The sequence below is a fragment of the Leopardus geoffroyi genome, chromosome B2 (assembly GCF_018350155.1).
Source record: "Leopardus geoffroyi isolate Oge1 chromosome B2, O.geoffroyi_Oge1_pat1.0, whole genome shotgun sequence".
NCBI lineage: Eukaryota > Metazoa > Chordata > Mammalia > Carnivora > Felidae > Leopardus > Leopardus geoffroyi.
In genome coordinates, this window is record NC_059332.1 from 69,050,498 (window position 1) to 69,070,851 (window position 20,354).

Consider the following 20,354-nt stretch of genomic DNA (forward strand, 5'->3'; position numbering starts at 1 on the left):
ACTGTTTTCAATTAAGTTAGTGAGAAGATGGAGCATAAAATGATCTATTAGAAATGCAAGTTGTCATTTTTAGTAATGTGTGTTATTAATTCTATATCATTGAATATTATACTTTCTTAGTAGATATTTAACGTGGTGCAACATAAGTGATTAATTTGGGAGTATATGATTTAGCCAACGTATTTCCAAACAGAATTTGAGATCAAGCTGAGGCATTTGAAAGGACCGGTCCTTGACTTTTAAGAAATAACCATCAAAATGTGTAAGATGTCTAAGAATTTATTGATATGTATGTGGCTGTCTGTTTTGAGGTAATCTGTCTTTCTTAACAGGCTTTCCATTTAATGTTGTGTGAAGTAACATGTAATAATTGCTACCAGTGAAGTTAAATGTGTGTGGTTTCCTGCTGTGTGTTTACACTTGTTGCAGTTTAGAGTATTATTATGGAAAATATAAAATATCTGAGAATGAAATGGAACTGTTTTCTGTGATGGGGAAATATATTTTCCCAAATAAACAGGCATTGAATTGTATTAATTTATCTAATTACATACCTTGTAATCCAATTTATAGCATAGGAAACAACTTTTGTGAAATCTATGGAAAATATAATATACTGTGGCCAAGAATGTAAAAATGTTAATAACTATCTCTTTTACTGTAAAATCTGCCTAAGTACTCCATAGGAAACATGATTCATGGTAGTTAAAAGCAGTAACTCAGGAGTTAGGATGACTTTAATTTCTTTTTTTTAAACATTTAAAAAAATGTTTATTTATTTTTGTAAGGGAGAAAGCAGAGTGTGAGCAGGGAGGGACAAAGAAAGAGGGATACACAGAATATGAAGCAAGTTCCAGTCTCTGAGCTGTCAGTACAGAGCCCAATGCAGGGCTCGAACTCACCAGCCATGAGATTATGACCTGAGCCAAAGTCAGACACTTAACTGACCCACACGGGTGCCCCGGGGATGATTTTAAGTTCCGATTGCTCTGTTTACTAGCAATGTGAAATTGAGTTATTTATTTATCATTTTTAAGCCTATCAAAAAAGACAAATAATAGTACCCGTAGCAAGAGATGGTTTGAAATTTAAATGTGATGATGTGTACTTAAACTGCCTAGTATAGTGTCTGGTGCCTAATAAACATTAGCTGTTATGATTTCCTCTTCTTACTAAATAGCTCTCAACATGAAATAATATTGTGATTTATTTAAGCAACTATATGAATTGGGGTGCCTGGGTGGCTCAGTCGGTTGGGTGTCTGACTTTGGCTCAGGTCTCAGATTTGTGAGCTCGAGCCCCAAATTATGCTCTGTGCTGACTGCTTGGAGCATGGAGGCTGCTTTGGATTCTGTGTCCCCCTCTCCGTCTGCCCCGCCCCTGTTCACTCTCTGTGTCTCTCAAAAATCAATAAACATTAAAAAAAATTAAAAAAGAAACTATATGAATATAAATATTTCAAGTTTAGCATATGATCGGGAAGCAGATATTCATAGAAAATATTTTCTTCAGAAATTATTTATATCATATTTCCTGTCTCACAGTAGTCTGTTATGATTGACCAAAAATTAAGTTATATGCAAATATATTAATTTAACTATACAGAGTAAAGTCTACAAAATGGTTATTTTAAGCCAGTACCTTTGCTTAAATCTCTAGGCTCTCTTTCAAAGCTATAGAATAGATTCATTAACTTTGGTAAAATAATATGAATATTTGAATATATGTGAATCTAAGAAAATGGTTATTTGCCAAAAAATAAAGATGAGCAAAATTAGCTTTAGTAAAAACAATTTATGGCTGTATTTTATAGTTACAGCTGAATACATGTGCCTAAATTTATCTTACAAAGTTGAGTAGTTGATTAACGTTTGAATGTTCAAGTGTTAAAGCAACTACTAGCTAGCAGACGGTTGGAGTGTAACAGGTACTATTTGTAATTGGCTTTTTCTTCACTTTGTTCTTGTTTTTTTTTTTTTTTTTTAGAGAGAGAGAGAGAGAGAGAGAGAAATAGAGGGCACATGTCCAAGTGGGAGGGGCAGAGGGAGAGAGAGGGTGAGAGAATTTATTTTATTTTATTTTATTTATTTTATTTATTTTATTTTATTTTATTTTATTTTATTTTAATCCAAGTTAGTTAACATATAGTGTAATAATGGTTTCAGGAGTAGAATTTAGTGATTCATCACTTACCTGTAACACCCAGTGCTCATCCCAACAAGTGCCCTCCTTAATGCCCATCACCCTTTTAGCTCATCCCCCCACAACACTCCTCCAGCAACCCTATTTGTTCTCTGTATTTAAGAGCCTTCTATGGTTTGTCTCCCTCTCTGTTTTTATCTTATTTTTCCTTCCCATCCCATATGTTCATCTGTTTTGTTTTTTAAATTCCACATATAAGTGAAATCATATGATATTTGTCTTTTTCTGACTGCTTATTTTGCTTAGCATAATTCATTCTAGTCCTATCCACTTTGCTGCACGTGGCAAGATTTCATTCGCTTTGATTACCGAGTAATACTCCGTTGTATATATGTATGTACCACATCTTTACAGAAGGAGAGAGAATCTTAAGTTTAAAACTCAGGGCCCAGTCTCATGACTATGAGATCATGGCCTGAACCTAAATCAAGAGTTGGACGCTTAACTGACTTCATTTTGTATTCTTAAATGTCACTAGGGGTTTTTTTTTAATTGGAAAGGTGTGGTCAGTAATATTTGTAGAATTCTTACCGCTATAGTTTGTGTATAATGAGATTTAAACTTAAGTTACTGTCCTAAACTCATTATGCTATTTTGAAGTAGTGGATGGAAAGGAGAAAAAGGGAGGTACCTCATATTGTCACACAGTTCCAAAGTTTTGGGGAATTAAAAGTTCAGAAGTATAAGTGAAATCATATGACATTTGTTTTTCTCTTAGCATAAAACCTTTTAGGTCCATCTATGTTGTCAGAAATGGCAAGGTCTCATCTTTTTTTATGACTGCATAACATTCGTACACACACACACACACACACACACACACACACACACACACATCTTCTTTATCCATAACCTATAGAGAAGTTGAATCACTATGTGGTACACCTGAAACTAATGTACATTACATATCAACTATACTCAAATAAAAAACAAGTTCACAAGTATTTTAAATGTTTATTAAAATATTTGGTGATAGAAATTGTCAAAGATAATTGGAAGGAACAAGTAAGGGACCGGCATATCAATGTGTGGTCTGACCCACTCTGCTGTTCCATTGGTTCATTGCATATTCATGTAAATAAACTTGAAAGGTAGTGAAAAGTTTTACTTTTTTTTCTATCCATAGCAGTGTCCCCTGGTCTGAATCTTGTGTTCTCTTTAATCCATGTGGGCCAGACATCCTAAACCTAGAAAGACCAAAATGTATCTCAGTCCAGGTGTCTGGATGTTAGGTAAAGGTGTGAGTTGATATCAGTTTATTTCTTCCCAGTGAATCAGAATGGAAGCAGAGATTGGACTCTGGCTAAGGGAAGAAGTGGGAGAAGCAGTTCACAATTAACTGAGACACGAGTCACTGTGCCTTATTTTAAAATTATGTAAGGAAGATGGAGGTAATTAACATGGTGTCTAAATGAAATACTGGTTGCATAGAGTTTTGCTCCAAAAAATAACACACACTGTATTCTTTCACTATCTATTCACTATCTATTAGTGTAAATTAAAGTCTGTACAGATCACACACTGTGAGTTCTAATTGCCAGTGCTGTATCAGTATAGGTCACATGTAACATACCTCTTGCTATCTGGAAAGATCTAAATCTTGCTATTTTATTGTATCCATTGAGTTCTGTAAAGTCTTGTGGTATTTTGAAAAGAGCATTGACTTTGATATTAGACAGTTCAAACCTCAGCTCTGCCACTTACTAGTGTCAGAGTACCACTAATTCCTTCCTATGAGCTTCGGTTTCTTCGTTCATAAAATAGAGTTATTGAAGTTTTATTTATTTATTTATTTATTTATTTATTTATTTATTTCTCTTTAGAAGTCATGATTTATATGCAATTTTTATCCATTGACATTCTTTTTTTTTTTAATTTTTTATAATATATGAAATTTATTGTCAAATTGGTTTCCATAAAACACCCAGTGCTCATCCCAAAAGGTGCCCTCCTCAATATCCATCACCCACCCTCTCCTCCCTCCCACCCCCCATCAACCCTCAGTTTGTTCTCAGTTTTTAACAGTCTCTTATGCTTTGGCTCTCTCCCACTCTAACCTCTTTTTTTTTTTTTTCTTTTTTCCTCCCCCTCCCCCATGGGTTCCTGTTAAGTTTCTCAGGATCCACATAAGAGTGAAACCATATGGTATCTGTCTTTCTCTGTATGGCTTATTTCACTTAGCATCACACTCTCCAGTTCCATCCATGTTGCTACAAAAGGCCATATTTCATTTTTTCTCATTGCCACGTAGTATTCCATTGTGTATATAAACCACAATTTCTTTATCCATTCATCAGTTGATGGACATTTAGGCTCTTTCCATAATTTGGCTATTGTTGAGAGTGCTGCTATGAACATTGGGGTACAAGTGCCCCTATGCATCAGTACTCCTGTATCCCTTGGATAAATTCCTAGCAGTGCTATTGCTGGGTCATAGGGTAGGTCTATTTTTAATTTTCTGAGGAACCTCCACACTGCTTTCCAGAGCGACTGCACCAATTTGCATTCCCACCAACAGTGCAAGAGGGTTCCCGTTTCTCCACATCCTCGCCAGCATCTAGAGTCTCCTGATTTGTTCATTTTGGCCACTCTGACTGGCGTGAGGTGATACCTGAGTGTGGTTTTGATTTGTATTTCCCTGATAAGGAGCGACATTGAGCATCTTTTCATGTGCCTGTTGGCCATCCAGATGTCTTCTTTAGAGAAGTGTCTATTCATGTTTTCTGCCCATTTCTTCACTGGGTTATTTGTTTTTCGGGTGTGGAGTTTGGTGAGCTCTTTATAGATTTTGGATACTAGCCCTTTGTCCGATATGTCATTTGCAAATATCTTTTCCCATTCCGTTGGTTGCCTTTTAGTTTTGTTGGTTGTTTCCTTTGCTGTGCAGAAGCTTTTTATCTTCATAAGGTCCCAGTAATTCACTTTTGCTTTTAATTCCCTTGCCTTTGGGGATGTGTCGAGTAAGAGATTGCTACGGCTGAGGTCAGAGAGGTCTTTTCCTGCTTTCTCCTCTAAGGTTTTGATGGTTTCCTGTCTCACATTCAGGTCCTTTATCCATTTTGAGTTTATTTTTGTGAATGGTGTGAGAAAGTGGTCTAGTTTCAACCTTCTGCATGTTGCTGTCCAGTTCTCCCAGCACCATTTGTTAAAGAGGCTGTCTTTTTTCCATTGGATGTTCTTTCCTGCTTTGTCAAAGATGAGTTGACCATACGTTTGTGGGTCTAGTTCTGGGGTTTCTATTCTATTCCATTGGTCTATGTGTCTGTTTTTGTGCCAATACCATGCTGTCTTGATAATGACAGCTTTGTAGTAGAGGCTAAAGTCTGGGATTGTGATGCCTCCTGCTTTGGTCTTCTTCTTCAAAATTCCTTTGGCTATTCGGGGCCTTTTGTGGTTCCATATGAATTTTAGGATTGTTTGTTCTAGTTTCGAGAAGAATGCTGGTGCAATTTTGATTGGGATTGCATTGAATGTGTAGATAGCTTTGGGTAGTATTGACATTTTGACAATATTTATTTTTCCAATCCATGAGCAGGGAATGTCTTTCCATTTCTTTAAATCTTCTTCAATTTCCTTCGTAAGCTTTCTATAGTTTTCAGCATACAGATCCTTTACATCTTTGGTTAGATTTATTCCTAGGTATTTTATGCTTCTTGGTGCAATTGTGAATGGGATCAGTTTCTTTATTTGTCTTTCTGTTGCTTCATTGTTAGTGTATAAGAATGCAACTGATTTCTGTACATTGATTTTGTATCCTGCAACTTTGCTGAATTCATGTACCAATTCTAGCAGACTTTTGGTGGAGTCTATCGGATTTTCCATGTATAATATCATGTCATCTGCAAAAAGCGAAAGCTTGATTTCATCTTTGCCAATTTTGATGCCTTTGATTTCCTTTTGTCTGATTGCTGATGCTAGCACTTCCAGCACTATGTTAAACAACAGCGGTGAGAGTGGGCATCCCTGTCGTGTTCCTGATCTCAGGGAAAAAGCTCTCAGTTTTTCCCCGTTGAGGATGATGTTAGCTGTGGGCTTTTCATAAATGGCTTTTATGATCTTTAAGTATGTTCCTTCTATCCCGACTTTCTCAAGGGTTTTTATTAAGAAAGGGTGCTGGATTTTGTCAAAGGCCTTTTCTGCATCGATTGACAGGATCATATGGTTCTTCTCTTTTTTTTTGTTAATGTGATGTATCACGTTGATTGATTTGCGAATGTTGAACCAGCCCTGCATCCCAGGAATGAATCTCACTTGATCATGGTGAATAATTCTTTTTATATGCCGTTGAATTCGATTTGCTAGTATCTTATTGAGAATTTTTGCATCCATATTCATCAGGGATATTGGCCGGTAGTTCTCTTTTTTTACCGGGTCTCTGTCTGGTTTAGGAATCAAAGTAATACTGGCTTCATAGAATGAGTCTGGAAGCTTTCCTTCCCTTTCTATTTCTTGGAATAGCTTGAGAAGGATAGGTATTATCTCTGCTTTAAACGTCTGGTAGAACTCCCCTGGGAAGACATGTGGTCCTGGACTCTTATTTGTTGGGAGATTTTTGATAACTGATTCAATTTCTTCGCTGGTTATGGGTCTGTTCAAGCTTTCTATTTCCTCCTGATTGAGTTTTGGAAGAGTGTGGGTGTTCAGGAATTTGTCCATTTCTTCCAGGTTGTCCAATTTGTTGGCATATAATTTTTCATAGTATTCCCTGATAATTGTTTGTATCTCTGAGGGATTGGTTGTAATCATTCCATTTTCATTCATGATTTTATCTATTTGGGTCATCTCCCTTTTCTTTTTGAGAAGCCTGGCTAGAGGTTTGTCAATTTTGTTTATTTTTTCAAAAAACCAACTCTTGGTTTCGTTGATCTGCTCTACAGTTTTTTTAGACTCTATATTGTTTATTTCTGCTCTGATCTTTATTATTTCTCTTCTTCTGCTGGGTTTAGGCTGCCTTTGCTGTTCTGCTTCTATTTCCTTTAGGTGTGCTGTTAGATTTTGTATTTGGGATTTTTCTTGTTTCTTGAGATAGGCCTGGATTGCAATGTATTTTCCTCTCAGGACTGCCTTCGCTGCGTCCCAAAGCGTTTGGATTGTTGTATTTTCATTTTCGTTTGTTTCCATATATTTTTTAATTTCTTCTCTAATTGCCTGGTTGACCCACTCATTTGTTAGTAGGGTGTTCTTTAACCTCCATGCTTTTGGAGGTTTTCCAGACTGTTTTCTGTGGTTGATTTCAAGCTTCGTAGCATTGTGGTCTGAAAGTATGCATGGTATAATTTCAATTCTGGTAAACTTATGGAGGGCTGTTTTGTGACCCAGTATATGATCTATCTTGGAGAATGTTCCATGTGCACTCGAGAAGAAAGTATATTCTGTTGCTTTGGGATGCAGAGTTCTAAATATATCTGTCAAGTCCATCTGATCCAATGTCTCATTCAGGGCCCTTGTTTCTTTATTGATCGTGTGTCTAGATGATCTATCCATTTCTGTAAGTGGGGTGTTAAAGTCCCCTGCAATTACCACATTCTTATCAATAAGGTTGCTTATGTTTATGAGGAGTTGTTTTATATATTTGGGGGCTCCGGTATTCGGTGCATATACATTTATAATCGTTAGCTCTTCCTGATGGATAGACCCTGTAACTATTATATAATGTCCTTCTTCATCTCTTGTTACAGCCTTTAATTTAAAGTCTAGTTTGTCTGATATAAGTATGGCTACTCCAGCTTTCTTTTGGCTTCCAGTAGCATGATAAATAGTTCTCCATCCCCTCACTCTCAATCTAAAGGTGTCCTCAGGTCTAAAATGAGTCTCTTGTAGACAGCAAATAGATGGGTCTTGTTTTTTTATCCATTCTGATACCCTATGTCTTTTGGTTGGCGCATTTAATCCATTTACATTCAGTGTTATTATAGAAAGATACGGGTTTAGAGTCATTGTGATGTCTGTATGTTTTATGCTTGTAGTGATGTCTCTGGTATTTTGTCTCACAGGGTCCCCCTTAGGATCTCTTGTAGGGCTGGTTTAGTGGTGACAAATTCCTTCAGTTTTTGTTTGTTTGAGAAGACCTTTATCTCTCCTTCTATTCTAAATGACAGACTTGCTGGATAAAGGATTCTCGGCTGCATATTTTTTTCTGTCTAGCACACTGAAAATCTCGTGCCAATTCTTTCTGGCCTGCCAAGTTTCAAAAGAGAGATCAGTCACGAGTCTTATAGGTCTCCCTTTATATGTGAGGGCACGTTTACCCCTTGCTGCTTTCAGAATTTTCTCTTTACCCTTGTATTTTGCCAGTTTCACTATGATATGTCGTGCAGAAGATCGATTCAAGTTACGTCTGAAGGGAGTTCTCTGTGCCTCTTGGATTTCAATGCCTTTTCCTTCCCCAGTTCAGGGAAGTTCTCAGCTATGATTTCTTCAAGTACCCCTTCAGCACCTTTCCCTCTCTCTTCCTCCTCTGGGATACCAATTATGCGTATATTATTTCTTTTTAGTGTATCACTTAGTTCTCTAATTTTCCCCTCATACTCCTGGGTTTTTTTATCTCTCTTTCTCTCAGCTTCCTCTTTTTCCATAACTTTATCTTCTAGTTCACCTATTCTCTCCTCTGCCTCTTCAATCCGAGCTGTGGTGGTTTCCATTTTGTTTTGCATTTCATTTAAAGCGTTTTTCAGCTCCTCGTGACTGTTCCTTAGTCCCTTGATCTCTGTAGCAAGGGATTCTCTGCTGTCCTGTATACTGTTTTCAAGCCCGGTGATTAATTTTATGACTATTATTCTAAATTCACTTTCTGTTATATTATTTAAATCCTTTTTGATCAGCTCATTAGCTGTTGTTATTTCCTGGAGATTCTTCTGAGGGGAATTCTTCCGCTTGGTCATTTTGGATAGTCCCTGGCGTGGTGAGGACCTGCAGGGCACTTCCCCTGTGCTGTGGTGTATAACTGGAGTTGGTGGGCGGGGCCGCAGTCCGGCCTGATGTCTACCCCCAGCCCACCGCTGGGGCCACAGTCAAACTGGTGTGTGCCTTCTCTTCCCCTCTCCTAGGGGCGGGATTCACTGTGGGGTGGCGTGGCCCGTCTGGGCTACTTGCACACTGCCAGGCTTGTGATGCTGGGGATCTGGCGTATTATCTGGGGTGGGTAGGCAAGGTGCACAGGGGCAGGAGGGGCAGGCTTAGCTCGCTTCTCCTTAGGTGATCCACTTCAGGAGGGGCCCTGTGGCAGCGGGAGGGAGTCAGATCCGCTGCCGGAGGTTTGGCTCCTCCGCAGAAGCACAGAGTTGGGTGTTTGCGCGGAGCGAGGAAGTTCCCTGGCAGGAACTGGTTCTCTTTGGGATTTTGGCTGGGGGATGGACGGGGGAGATGGCGCTGGCGAGCGCCTTTGTTCCCCACCAAACTGAACTCTGTCGTCCGGGGGCTCAGCAGCTCTCCCTCCCTTTGTCCTCCAGCCTTCTCGCTTTCAGAGCAGAGCTGTTAACTTATGACCTCCCAGACGCTAAATCGCGCTTGCTGTTGGAACACAGTCCGTCAGGCCCCTCCGCTTTTGCCCGCCAGACTCGGGAGCTCTGCTTGGCTGGCGAGCCGGCCCTCCGCCCCGGCTCCCTCCCGCCAGTCCGTGGAGCATGCACCGCCTCTCCGCCCTTCCTACCCTCTTCCGTGGGCCTCTCGTCTGCGCTTGGCTCCGGTGACTCCGTTCTGCTAATCCTCTGGCGGTTTTCTGGGTTATTTAGGCAGGTGTAGGTGGAATCTAATTGATCAGCAGGATTCGCGGTGAGCCCAGCGTCCTCCTACGCTGCCATCTTCCCTCCGTCCCCCTGAGTTATTGAAGTTTTAGTGTGAGGGTGCAGTTATGATAAACATTCACATTATTTCTATGATACAGTGGTTATTTTGGTGTATTGAGTTCTTGTCCACTCATTACTTTTTACATTTGAAGCAACATCTGGTGAAGCTTTTTTTTAGACTGTTTCCATGTCAAACTGGACTTACAAATGATGATGGAACTGCCATATTGTAACATCTGCTTGTTTCACCATAAAAATCTAGGCTTACGGGTCGCCTGGGTGGGTCAGTTGGTTGACCATGCAGTTGTTGATTTCTGTTCAGCTCATGATCCCAGGATCATGGGATAGAGCCCTGCATCAGGCTCCAGGCTGGGCATGGGGCCTGCTTAAGACTCTGTCTTTCCCTCTGCCTCTCTCCCACACTCATGCTCTCTCTCTCTCTCTCTAAAAAAATAAAAATAAAAATAAATCATATGCTTGAGAAATGAGTAATAGAAATAACTAGATATACATGCCAAAGACTTGGGATTGAATTGTGTGCCTATACCCAAATGAGTGTGTGACTTTTCTGGGCCACGGTTTCCTCATTTGTAGGGTGAGAATAATAGTAATATCTGCCTTCTTGCCTGATGTTATGAGAATGCAATCAGAGATTCTTGAAAAAATGCTTTTTAAACTGTAAAGCCACCTGCAGATGTAGTCTTCTTGATTCAGCTTATTATCATGTCATGGTTTCATTTTTGTAGAATGATTAAATGTTGGTTATATATTTTACCTTCTTGACACACTTTTTCATAGTCTCACATTGACTTTCAAAATGGCTGACTGCAGTGAGGAGGGCAATCTGTTACCTAGCAACAGTGTTTCCTGCATGCCATCTTCAGCAATACAGCTTTTGGACACAGGTATTTGCTACGTGTCACAGTTTAGTAGGTTATTCACATTCACCAAAACATCTGTGGAATTTCTACAGGTAATCGAATAAATGGGAATTCAATAACTATGACTAAGGAGCATATTTGGGTTAACAACTCTTAAAAAATTCATTAGAAATGTGATTTTACCTATTCGTCAGGTGTACTAATTTACTCTTTGAACTAAATGTCCTTTGTTTCTTACAACTACTATTGCTTATCAATAAGAGCTAATGTTTTTGAGTTTCACAAGCATCTACAAAGTTGTATGTTTCCAATATATCTGGCAGGTATCAAGCCTTACTAAATGTATTAATGTAGGGGCGCCTGGGTGGCTCAGTCAGTTGAGCGTCTGACTTGGGTTCAGGTCATGATCTCACGGTCTGTGAGTTCGAGCCCCACGTCAGACTCTGTGCTGACAGCTCAGAGCCTGGAGCCTGCTTCAGATTCTGTGTTCCCCTCTCTCTCTGACCCTCCCCCGTTCATGCTCTGTCTCTGTCTCAAAAATAAATAAACATTAAAAAAATTTAAAAAAAATAAATAGGGGCGCCTGGGTGGCGCAGTCGGTTAAGCGTCCGACTTCAGCCAGGTCACGATCTCGCGGTCCGTGAGTTCGAGCCCCGCGTCGGGCTCTGGGCTGATGGCTCAGAGCCTGGAGCCTATTTCCGATTCTGTGTCTCCCTCTCTCTCTGCCCCTCCCCCGTTCATGCTCTGTCTCTCTCTGTCCCAAAAATAAATAAACGTTGAAAAAAAAAATTAAAAAAATAAATAAATAAATGTATTAATGTAACAATAGTAGTAGTCTAAGTACAGAGTTTAAGCTAGCAAATAATTACCTTTAAAAATAGACCTATAAAAAGGCCCTTGGTTAATAAATTTCTTAATGTTTATTTGCTGGTTACAGAAATGAATTCATACTGGATTTTAGCTAATATAAGCCTTTAATTTTACTAAATGTCATAGAAAATAACTCTGTTCATATATAATTTTGGTTTTTCAGGTGATGAGAGCCTTCACATAATTTCTCTGATGGTTTTAATATTTGTAATTCTTAGGTTCTATTGAAGCACGTTTATCTCAAAGTGACTATGTAAATCATTGAAAGTGTGTGGACATTTGGAGTAACCAGATATCTCTCAGTAATCAGCCTGAAAGTAGTCTTGACAGTCACATTAAAGCTAATTAGTTTGTGGTTATGTTAATTGATGTAGGACTAGCTGATTGTTGCTTTGGGACTGTTTCTTATTCTTTTCCAAAATCTTTGAGACAATTATAATATCCATTTGTAGAATCTGATGTAATACTGGAAACAAATAATACCTTCAGTTTTGGTATTTACACTTTAACATCTTGTAATATGGCATTAGCAAGATACATGGTTCCTTGATGCCTAAAATTCAGAATATTAATTTTTGTTTCTAAAGAGAGAAAATAGGTGAAAACTATAAGCATCTGAAACCCATTTCTCTTTCCTAAACCATTATATAACTTTTTAAGAATAAAATCTTATTTATTACATATAGAATCTTGTTTTTTACACAACACTCAAGAAGCATAGGTATGCAAATTATTTTTCCTGACACCTACTGTGATATTATTCTCAGGTGCTACTTCAGAAACAGAATGGTTTTAAAGAGTAGAGATTTTGGAAGGGGAGACTTGAGAATGTCTCTTTCCAAACAAATTCTTAATATTGATTGTGTACAAAGTAAAAACATTGCAACCTTTCTATATCCATGTGTGGAATAGAAGGCATATAGATCTGTTTCCAATCAACAATGCTAGCTAGCTATATTTACACTGGAAACTTCACTAGAAAACAATATGCAGTTCTGTGAATAAACATTTCTTGTTTTCTGGAGATATGGACAAAACATATAACAATTTATGGCCATATGCATTTGAAAAGATGTGGGATACTATTGTAATTTAGGGCAATACAAACTTAAAAATAGCTATATAGTTATTTTGTAACCCATAGGATTGACAAAAGATGTAAAATTCTGACAATATCCAGTATTGATGAAGTTTTCTGGAAAACATCTCTAATCCCACACTGCTAATGGGAATGATATGGATGCAACCATTTTAGAGACTATAAGCTGAAAATGTATATCCTGTGAACAGCAATTACTAGGTATCTGCAAAAGAGATTAGCATAACTAAGGACATATCAACAGAGACAGATTGAAAACAAACGTTCATCAAAAGAGAAAAGGTAAATAAAATGTGATACATTCTTGTATGAAGAAATAATCCACCATGAGCAAGATTCAGCAGAAATAACAAACCACAGAATCAGACCCCTGCAGAGATTAGAGGGTGCCAGGTTGAGAGAATAAAAGACAGAATTGGAATTATGAACAGGGATAAGTATCTGCCAAAACTCACAGCTAGATTTCTTTTTTAAGAATTTTATTTATTTTGAGAGAGAGACCAAGAGAGAGAGAAAGTACAAGCCTGATATGGGGCTTGATTCCATGAACCATGAGATCGTGACCTGAGCCGAAATCAAGAATTGGATGCTCAACCGACTGAACCACCCAGGCACCCCTATATATTTTTTTTAATAAGATGAGGTGCTTATTTTTCTTTCTTTTATACATAAAATTCCTAACATCCTAGGATATTTTTTTGGTCACTTTGAATTGTCTGACTCAACCATGATTCTATATTCTATTAGTTGGAAAAGTTAGCTAAAAACTACCTTTCCCACATTTTTTGGCAACTAGTTTCTTTTTGTGCATTGGTTTCTGCTATTTAGATGCGTTCATAGTATTTGGAAGGCAGACATGATGTGGAGAACATGCCTGATGTCCTTGGCTTTACTGCTTATCTGGAAGTCCCTGGAAACCTGGGGCTGGCTTACAAACAACACAGTGGCCATCTCCAAATTTCAGTGTATCAGTGTCAGCAGTGATGAGGGTCCTTGCCTGTACTTTCTAAACTCTGGAGGCTAGTTTCAAGTTTGATTTTTTTTCTAGGTATGAAAAGTGTTCATGGCTGATATTGTGGGTTTTTGATATCAATTTCTTTGTGTTGGTGGCTTTAAGGAATCAGTTCCATGTTGTTCTGGTTGTTGTTCAAGAGGTCTAGCCTAGAGTCTGCTCCTTAGGCTCTTCCAGCCATGGTTAGGTACCTAATTTTCTGACTAAACTTCTTCTTTCTTTAAAGCACAAGTTTATTTCTTGTCTTAAACTTTAACTAAGGCAGAGTCAAATCCTTTGCATATTTTCTTCTGTACATTATAGAGAATTGTACTTGTTAGCCTTGGATTTGACAGTAGAATCAGTGACAATATAAGCACTGTTGACTCGTTTTCTACACTTGGATCCTTGAGTGATAGCTAATCACTCAAGGTCTACAAACAACATTGATTTCAATTGACAGATCTCTCTGTCCTGCTATACCACTTTCTGTAACACAATTTTCCTCTGGCTTTCTCCCATTCAGATATGTGTACTGTAGGTAAAAGCTACTGCCTGAGAAAAACAGAGGTCATTGTTGATATATGTTACTATGGCTAATCAAATACAATACTGGGAATATTTTTTTGGTGAATATTTCTCAGTGGAAACCTACTGATTATTTTTTTAAAAAAATCAATGGGTCTGATTAAACCATAGTTCTTCATGTGCATATATGACATGATTACTAAATCGGTCAATTTATTCATGACTCCTGTGAGCTATCCGTTCATTTATAAGAAACAGGTTTTACCCTGAGGGATGCTTGAACATATCAACAGACTATTAACCTAACCCATGTATTCCTCCTAGAAAGAATTGATGGGTGACAGGTGACCATTTATCAAAATCTGAATACCTGCCATTTGGTTTTGCCTCAATAATCTCAGGGTCTTCATTTTTAGACAGGTTGGTATAAAATAATCCCGGAGGATTCGAGCAGAGTCAAGTCCTAGGGCACAGAACTTGCTGTCAGCTACTTTCTCTGCTCAGAAGATATATTGTGCTTCTCCTATTTTTTTTTACATTGATTTCAGGGAAGTAGGATGGCAGTTGAGTTTTACTAGTTTATCCAATATCTTCCAGTTTAATATATTATAAATTTAATTTTATTTCATTTAGAAAATGTCTACAAATTTTCATTTAGAAATGTCCACAAATGTCTACAAAAGCTTTCAACCTTGAAAACAAACTTGTTTATGTAGATCTATGAGTTGATTGTAGATAATCTTTGAATTAGTGACCAACATATGGTGTTATTTCTCCCATGGCCATAATACATGGGTTCAAGAATCAAGGACAGTGAACTAATACACAGGATTGAATTATCAAATCAGGCTTCTACTAATCAGAGATCTTACTCAGTAACATGCTTTACTAATAATTTTAAGGTTACAAGGAATCAAAAGCCACAGATGTAGCAGAAAAAGTCTGTTATATTCTGTGTGGTTCCTAAGTTATTCTTTCTAGCATCAGGCATATTCTTTATGGCGTAGAGAAATAGATGATGTTTCCAATGAGGTTAGCAGTTCATATAACATAGCAGAGAATGTTTAGAGTGTGTAGTATCTCCATTTTCCACCTGATACTGTGCTAATGCTTATGTGTCATTTTCAGCCAATCCATGACTCATGAATTCATAAATTGTTGTACCATAAACAATTCTAAACTAGAGATAAGAACATCCTGGTAAAAATATCCCCCAGAAAAAGATTCTTTTCCTAGCCAATGCCATTAGCTTATTTACTAGGAGAACAAAAAATCAGGTTGTTTATGTTAATAGACCACATTGCCTATCTTCTTTCTCTCCTTCAGGTTATTCCCCTTTGATTCCTACAATTAACAGAAAAAATTGATCAAAGCCAACTGCTTTATTCCTTCTCCAGGGTGCAAATGGGAATAACTCCTTTCACTATTATACTTAATAATCTATTTATGGAACTTTTGCTGCATCCTTGCAACTTTGAACTTTGCTAATTTATTTATTTATTTTAAAAATGTTTATTTATTTTTGAGAGATAGACAGCGCAAGCAGGGAAGGGGCAGAGAGAGAGAGAGAGAGAGAGAGAGAGGGAGACACAGAATCCAAAGCAAGCTCCAGGCTCCAAGCTGTCAACACAGAGCCCAGTGTAGCGCTCAAAGTCATAATTACGAGATCATGACCTGAGCCGCAGCAGCTGGACATTTAACTGACTGAGCCACCCAGGCGCCCCTGAACTTTGCTAATTTAGAGATCTTAGTTCCCAAGGCAAAAACAAAACAAGCAAAACAAAACAAAACAAACAAAAAACTTCCCCTGGGGAAGTTAAATGATTCCATTTAAATTGTAAGTTGAGACTGACACTTTAGGGAATTACGATGTTGGCTGAGATGTTTGGTTCAAGTCATCAAGGGAAATCATGTTGCTACACAAGTGGGCAGGGAGGAGAATGTCTGGAACCCAGGGAATCCTTTGGGGTGCCATATCTATTAATAAAAATCAATGGAAAAATACAGTAATCCAAAATGAGCAGGGCTACTGAGGTTTCAGACCCTTTAGGGATGACCAGGGAAAGAATTCCAACTGACTAAAGTTCTGACTTACCGCCAAGGGAATAAGGAATGTGTTGTGGAAGAAGGAAGTTATATCAACCACAGCCTTATGGCTAGTTACAGAAATGAGATTGCTACAGCTATATGTATTGCCTTCCTTGTTTATTATATGGTATACATATAAACACCGGTTCCTCCATTCTTGTATCTTGTAACATTACATAAGGATTATTGTTGGTGGCTAACTTTCTAATTTAGTTTTTAAGTTACTGTATATGCAATCCCCATCAAAATTCCAATGGCATTGTTTTTTTCAGAAATAGAAAATACAATCCAAAACTTCATATGAAACCACAAAAGATCTCTAATCACCAAAACAAACTTGAGCAGGAAGAACAAAGCTGTAAAAATACTCCTGGTTTCAAATTATGTGACAGAGCTAATGATAATCAAAACAGTGTGGAAATGGCATAAAAACAGACACACAGACCAATGTAGTATTATAATATATCAAACGAAAAGCTTCTGAACAAGAAAGGAAACAGCAAAATGAAAAGACAACCTACGGAATGGTAGAAAATATTTGCAAACAATATACCTAAGAGGTTACTATCCTAAATATATAAGGATTTCTCCTATAACTCAATTAAAAAATGGGCAAAGGATCTGAATGTACATTTCTCCAAAGGAGACATACAAATGGTCAACAAGTATATAAAAAGGTATTCAGCATAACTAATCATCATGAAAATGCAAATCAAAACCGTAATGAGATATTGACCTCATACCTGTTAGAATGGCTACAATAAAGACAAGAGATATCAAGTGGTGGTGAAAATGTGGCAAAAAGAGAATACTTGTGTGCTGTTGGTGGGAATGCAAACTGGTGCAGCCATTGTGGAAAACAGTCTGGAGTTTCCTCAAAAAATCAAAAATAGAACTACCATAAGATCCAACAATCACACTTCTAGATATATATCCCAAGGAGATGAAATCAGTCTTGCTGTCTTTATTTTCTTTATTTAATTTACAAGTTACACAGTGGGCATTTCTAATCTAAAGACTCATATAATATCAACTTCAATTCTAGGATAATCTTTTGTATTATTTTGTTGAAATCTTCTTCCCTCAGTATTCTCATTCTGACATTATTATTTTGATGTTGGACTCCTCAGTTGGGCCTATTCATCTTTGGAAAATCCTTTTAAACTTGTATTTTCCATTTCATAATCTTTCTTGATTTTATGTTTCAACATCAAAAATTTTTTTAATTTAATGTTTATTTATTATGACAGAAAAAGAGACAAAGTGTGAGCAGGGGAGGGACAGAGAGAGATGGAGACACAGAATCTGAAACAGGTTCCAGGTTCTGAACTGTTAACACAGAGCCCCACACGGGGCTTGAACTCACAAGCCATGAGATCATGACCTGAGCCGAAGTCAGACGCTCAACAGACTACCCAGGTGCCCCTATGTTTTAACATTTAAATTAAATTTTTATTTGACAGTATTTCTTTTTTTTTTTTAGCTCTTTCTTGTTTTCTTAAATACTTCCTACACCTTGTCTTTGTTTTTGTGGATATACTGTAGAATTTCTCATAAAAGACTATAAGACCCTTTTAAATAATTATTTTCTGTTTCCTGGATTGTCATTATTGGATCTGCAGTCATTTTTTTGTTTGTTTGTTTGTTTGCTATGTTTGTTTTATTTTAATCTTTTCATTTATAGTATGACTTATCTTTAGTGTTTTGTATTTCTTGCATGTGCATTTGTAATTCAAAATGATTTTAGTAGAGGTACTGTCTGGTGTCTATCTCCTATCTCCTACAGGCTTTTACATGAGTTGGTGCGAGGCTGGACTGGGAAAATCTCACATTTCAGATTGCGGGCATTTGCTAAGGCAAAACGCATGGTTCTCCTACTCAGTTTCTTTCTTTTTAAAAATAAACAGTGTTTTTGGTTTTCGCTAAGGGCACAAATACTTGCCTGCTAGGCATTCTGTACCTTGAAATGGAAAGTTCTGTCGCTCTATATTCATTATCCAAGTATTACAATGTTCATACCTGCATTCTTTTACACTGGGCCTCAAAATAAAAAACTCTGAGATCTTTCTAGTCAGATCAGTTTTTCTTTGCTCATATTCTAGGAGGTAGATTCTTATATGTCAATCACCACTTTTCTGTATGTTCTGTGTGTCACAGAAATTTGAAATTATCTCAAATATATCATTTGCCCCATACTACTTTACCCCATAATGTCTCTTCTTGACTGGTATAACTATGGTCTCAACCTTCAGGTTCTTCCCAATTCATTCACGCTGCCCCTTTTCCATCAGAGCTTTCCACTTAAATAACAAATACACTTGGTCACGATTATCCCTAAAATTCTGTCTCATCTCTCCTTTGACTAGAGAATTAAATCTTAATTTAGCCCATGAAGTCCTTAAAATCTGCCCCAAACATAATACTTGAGTATAATTTTAATAGTCAACTTAACTTATTTGACTGTATTTTTGTTCTGTCTTTGCCAGACAAAATACCTGTAAGTGAAGGCCAGGTTTTATTTATTTGTATATCTTAATACCCACAGAAGTCTTACCACAAACTATTATTTTATTAATTCATTCAAATCACCTTACATTTTTTTAAATGTTTGATTTAGTTTTGAAAGAGAGAGAGAGACAAACAGAGCACGAGTGGGGAAGGGGCAGAGTGAGAGGGAGACACAGAATCTGAAGCAGGCTCCAGGCTCTGAGCTGTCAGCACAGAGCCCAACATGGGGCTCGAACCCATGAACAGGGAGCTCATGACCTGAAATGAAGTTGGATGATTAACTGACTGAGCCACTCAGGTGCCCCTCAAATCACTTTTTGAAATGTATGTGTCAAGTATCTTTCTAGGTTGTGGGTACACAATCTTGAATAAGATAGAATAGCTATTCTCCTAAAAATCTGTCAGAGATACCAAATATATGTGCAAACTTTCCGTCCTTGTCACCTTCTACCCATCCATGTCCTAATACAGAACTTCTCACCATTTGTATAAAACATCAAGGATATTCAGAATTCTATCACTTTTACATTCTTTTCCTGTGGTATAAGACATAAAGACTCAAAATTATGTGCTGACTGGACATCTGGTAAAATCAGGAAGGTCTCTAATGACCTAACTGCAAGTTTCCCTCCTTATTCTGTTCCCACAGATAAGGTTCTCTGGCCAAACAACCATATTATCAAGGGACTAGATGTAGTTTTCCTTATCCCTGAGTAGTAGCCATGAAATTATTCAAACAAGCCAACGATGCTGTCCTGCAGGAACCCCGAGGAGTACCTTACCCTCTTGATACAACAAAGCCTGCCTGCCACAGCCCCTAGTTGTTCACTCTGTGACCAATGGGGTGAATGGAAGGTGATTAAAACAATTCCTCTGCCTATATATCTGTGCCTTTTCCCTCTCCTTTATGGCTGACAAATCAAAGAATTAATCCATTCTAAAGTTTCTTCTTTTGTGAAGATTTACTAACTTTTTCAGGAGAGTTACTCCATTCTTTTTATTCTTGATTAATTTTATTCAGTCTCCTTATACCATGACATAGGATTTTCTGTTCATGTGTTTTGTCTCTTCTTTCACAAGGTGAGCATCTCAAAGAAAAAATAAATTTCTGTCTTTGTATCCCCAGTAATCTATGTACTCAAAAATCTTTGTTAGATAAATTAACCTATTCAAATATGAGTTCTTCTTCTTTTAAACTGCAACTCATAGCAGCCATTTAGAATATTTGCACTAGGCCAGCCATCCATTATTTAAATCCTATGATTTAGTTTAGTTTAGCAAACAAATATTGCAAATCATGGCTAGGAAAAGTCAGTTTGATTCCTCAAATAATGGAGATACATATGAAGAAAATATATGTGTAATTATATGATTGAAGTCATAACATAATCTTATATTAAATT